General features: G+C 53.1%; 1 long non-coding RNA gene across 1 annotated transcript; it reads left to right on the top strand.

Moving 5' to 3' along the window:
* The first annotated feature begins 2397 nt into the window (after positions 1-2397).
* Positions 2398-4174, top strand: LOC136397459 (uncharacterized). The gene is made up of 2 exons (XR_010749875.1): positions 2398-2504; positions 2813-4174. It is a non-coding gene; the product is annotated as an uncharacterized lncRNA (long non-coding RNA).
* The last annotated feature ends 1267 nt before the right edge of the window (positions 4175-5441 follow it).

Here is a 5441-nt window from a genome sequence, read left to right as displayed (position 1 = left end):
TCTTCCCGCATGTGCTGTCATGGGGGGAGCAGAGGGCCCATGAAAGCCCAGAAAAGGCGGCTGAGAGAGTGAGAGAGGCAGGGCAGGCTTCCTGGGGGAGGAGGGGTGGCCAGGGCTGAACTTGAAGGGCCAGTTTGGCTGCCCAGGGTGGCCGACAGGAAGGGGGGGGAGAGCGGGGGGAGTGTTCCAGGTCAGAAAGCTCGCTGAGCCTCGGAAGGGAGGGCCGAGGAGACAGGGCGCTGTGCTCCGGGTGGGCACACTTAGGTGCTCCCAGGGAGAGGGGACAGTGCATCTCGTCACTCTGAGCTCCTGTCGCATCCATGTTACAGATGTTGTCTGAGCTCGGCCTTGCCTGGGTTGGGGTCCGAGGGAAGGATCAGACCCCTTACCTTTTGTGAGGCAGACCGAGGGGGACTGGCGCCCCCTCGACAGCGACAGCGGAGTAGATAGAGGGTCAGGGTGGGGAGGCCGCTAGCCGAAGGCCCAGGTGCCCCGGGCCTGTGACACTAACGCGTATTTGGGTGAGCCCAGGTCCCTTCTTGTGCAGATGTAGAAGCTGTTCTCTAGGGGCATTAGATGGGAGTCACGGGCAGGGGCTGTGGGTCGGGGTAGGAGGAACGGTGGCCCTGCTTCCCGGGTCTGAGGGAGGAGACAGTCCCTGAGCAAGCGCCCCCCCCCCCCGACACGCCCCCTCCCCCCCTCCCAGAGGTCTAGAGCAGCGGGCGAGACCGAAACCGGAGTCTCCGCCCCACTTCCTGGGCCCAGGGGCCCCTTCCTCCTTCTCTGGCCGCAAAGGAGGCCCCTCCCTCTCTGCAAACCGTAGCAAGTGGTTCCCAAATTCCAATTGGGGTTCCCACCCTTGTGCAGCCTGACTCAGTAAGTCCTGGGCGGAGCCAGTGAGCCCTTGTCTTGGAAACTGTCCAAGGGGGAACCCGGCAGCTAAGAACCCAACATATACCTTCCCGGAAGGTCGTCAGGGCGCCTTTTACTGAGTGAGATTTAGGCCCCTGTGTCTGGGTTTACCTCTGTCCCCAGACTTGTCCTTGGAGGACTGGTCCAGTATTGATTCGCAGGATGAGGAAGGAAGTCAGATTCCCGGGAAATGAGACCTATGGCAGGTAGTTGTGGGAGGGGTGTTAAGTAACAAGGAAGCTGGATGTCAGGGGAGATACATTTACTCACCTATTGCTATTTTTTTTTATTATTATTATTTTTGCGTGTGCAAAAGACATGGGGCAGGGACAAACAAGAAGGGAGAGAGGTGAGAAATATCAGCTCTTCATTGTGGCACCTTAGTTGTTCATTGATTGCTTTCATATATGCCTTGATGGGGGGGGGGATGATGGGGGGGAGGGCTTCAGCTGAGCCAGTGACCCCTTGCTTAAGCCAGCGACCTTTGGGCTCAAGCCAGCGACCTTTGGGCTCAAGCCAGAGACCATGGGGTCATGTCAATGGTCCCAAGCTCAAGCCAGTGACCCAGCGCTCAAGCCGGCAACCTCGGGGTTTCAAACCTGGGTCCTTTACATCCCAGGCAGACAGACAGATGCTCTATCCACTGCGCCATCGCCTGGCCAGGTACCTATTGTTACTTTATTCTTTCAATAAATGGTTGAGACCTAATTTGTGCTTCTCCCTTTTCCCTCAAAAAAGAGTCTACTTGGGGAACTAGACTGTGCTGGCACCTATAGTCATCATTCACAGTGACATGTGTACTAATGAGGGTGTTACAGGGCTTTGTGATTCCCCAGAAGAGGCCTTTATTCCAACTTTGTTGTTGTGGGTGTGTGAGGCAGTCACAGAAGCTTTTCCTGCTTAAGCGATCACTGAACAGGGTTCTGAAGGATGAATAGTTCACCAAGGGCGATGTGGCCAAGAATGATATTCTAAGCAGGGGGAATCGCAGGCAGGAAGTCCCGAAGTCATGTGGCAGCAAATTCTTAAGCACCTACTGTGTGCCAAGCACATACTAGGTGTCGGGCCAGGGAAACCCCTGTCTTGTGTGTCATCCTAGTAGGCGCGGTGGGCACACATTCATGAAAAAAGACTTTCAGCTATGGAGGAACTGAAACAAGGGCGAAGTGATTGGACTGACCGAGGGACAGGCAGGTGTGGTCACTTCAGGTTGGGCGGTCAGGGATGGCCTCTGTGAGGAGGTGGCATGTGAGCTTTGACCTGAATTTCCAAATGAGAGGTTTCAGGCTAAGGGCATACCTTGGGGACGCAGGGCGGGGCGAACCCTGCTGGAGGTGTGGCTAGCTAGAGAAGGCGACACTGCACCTAGCTATGCGGATGGTCACGACGTTGATGATGACGACAATGACAATGGCAAATGACAAGGTGACCCAAACCGCAACTCAAATGGGTGTGTCTGAAGCCTGAGTCTCAAGAAGCTCGTAGTATATTCGGCGAGGCCACCAGACGCTCGCAGCCTTAAACGAGCCATACTGGGGGTGGCTCAGGCAGTGCGGAAGCCCCGGAGCCCCTTGCCAGGCCAAGGAGTGAGGGTAGGATTTTCCTTGGCATTCCCCTGAAATCCGCCAAATGTGGAGAGGGGGAGTAGAGTAGCACGGGGTGGGGGCGGGGCTAAGAACCGGCCTGGCAGGAGACGGAGGGCGGGGGAGGGAGGCTGGTGGCCGAGCTGTTTGTTCTGGAGGGATCGAATGAGGGAAGGTCTCCGGAAACTTCAGGTGCCTGGATCCGAGGCTGGAGAGCTGGACCCACGGGGCAGTAACCGGGAAAGGATTCATTTCATTCTCTTTATTTTTATTTATTTAATGTATTGACCTTTTTTTTTTTTTTTTTTTTTTTTTAGAGCGAGAGCAAAGGAGAGAGAGAGAGAGAAAGATAGAGAAACAAACATCGACTCTTTGCTCCACCCACTGATGCCGTCAATTAGTTGATTCTTGTATGTGCCCTGACCCGGAATCGATCCTGCAGCCTTGGCGTATGGGGATGACGCTCTAACCGAATGAGCCAGGGCCTCATTTCGTTCTCATTTCTTCCTTTCTAAGACGAGCAGACAGACGCCTTGCACTTGCCGTAAAGGCTGGTGGGAAGGCAAGGTGTAAGATTGTTACAAAGTGCTTAGACCAAGTCTCGGGGCTTAGTTGATAGATGAAAAACCGATGGACAAAGGAATGAATCACTCACTAACTACATGACCAAGGTGACGTTCGGTGACAGGGCGGTTCTGGGGGCTGATAGCGTAGAGTGCCAGCGCCTGCTCTGACATCTCAGGCAACCGGCAGCCTCAGTTTCCCTACCTCAGCTTTCGATGACCATTCACTTATTCAAGACATGGCCTCACCGATTCAACAGATGTATATTAAGCATCTATACTACAGCAGAAACTGTTGTACAGTAAGGGGAGGGGGTGGGACAGGAAGTCACAGAGGTAATGAGGGCCACGGTGAGTTCCCAGGGTCACTGTCAGGATCAGAGTGAGTATGGGGGCTACAGAAGTGTTTGGATCAAGTATTTTGAAAGAACTGACATAAAATTAACCACCACCCCCCCAAGTGATAAGGGAGGAGGCAGAGAGACAGACTCCCGCATGCACCCGACCGGGATCCACCCAGCATGCCCACCAGGGGGCGATGCTTTGCCCATCTGGGGCATTGCTCTGTTGCAACCGGGGCCATTCTAGCGCCTGAGGCGGAGGCCATGGAGCCATCCTCAGCACCCGGGGCCAACTTTGCTCCCATGGAGCCTTGGCTGTGGGAGGGGAAGAGAGAGATAGAGAGAAGCGAGAGGGGGAAGGGTGGAGGAGCAGATGTGTGCTTCTTCTGTGTGCCCTGGCCGGGAATCGAACCCAGGACTTCCACATGCTGGGCTGAGGCTCTACCGCTGAGCCAACCAGCCAGGGCCAAAATTGACCATCTTAAAATGAATAACTCAGTAGAATTTAGTATATCCACAGCGCCTCCGTGCAACCAGCAACTCTGACTAGTTCCACAACAATTTTGTCACCCAAAATAAAGTCCCGTATCCATTAACCATCGCTGCCCATTCCTCCTGCCTCTGACTCTTGGGAGTCACCATTTGCTTTCTTCCTCTGTGGATTTTTCTGTTCTGTACATTTCACATACAGGGGGCCCTCGGGTTACGACAGCCTCGACGCATGATGTATCGGGTTTCTGATGCTCACTCCCATAAAAACTTTAAAAAATGGAGACATGAGCGTTTCGGCTTAGGTGGTTAGCGTCGTACTTACCGATTACGTGGACGAACTAGTTTGGTTGTAAGAGGTGGAAGAATACGCAGTACAGTGTACAGTACAGTAGATTTACGTCTTTTTCTTTTTTGTGTGGCTTAGTTGTGTTTTTATGTTCTAGATTATGATTTTACAACTGTGTTAGTATAGGTAAGTGACTTAGGCTACGGTGTGTTTCACCTTACACTAAAATGTGGGTTAGGTCACTGTCTCTAGGATGGAACTTTGTCCTAACAGAGGGACCCCCCTGTACATGGAATTGTACACTGTGGGACCTCATAGTGTTCTTGAGTTTCATACACGTCGTGTGGATCAAGTTTGATATAACTTCAGATGTATAGAAAAGTTACAAAAGAAGACAAGGAATTGCCCTGGCCAGATAGCGGGTTGGTTACAGCATCCACCCGAAGCACAGAAGTTGTGGGTTCGATTCCCAGTCAGGGCCATACAGGAGCAGATCGACGTTCCTTTTCTCTCTCCCTCTCTCCCCTCCTCTCTAAAATCAACACAATAAACATTTTAAAAAGAACAAAAAGCCCTGGCTGGTTGGCTCAGTGGTAGAGCATCGGCCTGGCGTGTAGGAGTCCTAGGTTTGATTCCCAGCTAGGGCACACAGGAGAAGCGCCCATCTGCTTCTCCACCCCTCCCCCTCTCCTTCCTCTCTGTCTCTCTCTTCCCCTCCCGCAGCCAAGGCTCCATTGGAGCAAAGTTGGCCCGGGCGCTAAGGATGGCTCCATGGCCTCTGCCTCAGGCGCTAGAATGGCCCTGGTTGCAACAGAGCAACACCCCAGATGGGCAGAACATTGCCCCCTGGTGGGCATGCCGGGTGGATCCCGGTCGGGCGCATGTAGGAGTCTGTCTGACTGCCTCCCCATTTCCAACTTCAGAAAAATACAAAAAAAAAAAAAAAATTAAAAAAGAATAAAAAGAATTTCCATATACTAAACCCAGACCCCCCAGGTTAGCTGTGAACATATTTATAAATTTTTTTTATAGACTCCCGCATGTGGCCTGACCCACCCAGCAACCCCCATCTGGGGTCTGCCCATTTGGGGCCATGCTCACAACTGAGCTATCTTTAGCACCTGAAGCGGAGGCTCCACAGAGCCATCCTCAGCGCCCAGGGCCAATGTGCTAAAACCAATTGAACCCTGGCTGCAGGAGAGGAAGGAGGGGGAGGGAGAAAAGGAGGAGAGGAGGAGGGGTGGAGGAGCAGATGGTCGCTTCT

Source organism: Saccopteryx leptura, chromosome 3, assembly GCF_036850995.1.
Source record: "Saccopteryx leptura isolate mSacLep1 chromosome 3, mSacLep1_pri_phased_curated, whole genome shotgun sequence".
Lineage (NCBI taxonomy): Eukaryota > Metazoa > Chordata > Mammalia > Chiroptera > Emballonuridae > Saccopteryx > Saccopteryx leptura.
The sequence above is the reverse complement of the archived record's forward strand: the minus strand, read 5'-3'. Positions and strand labels throughout refer to the sequence as shown.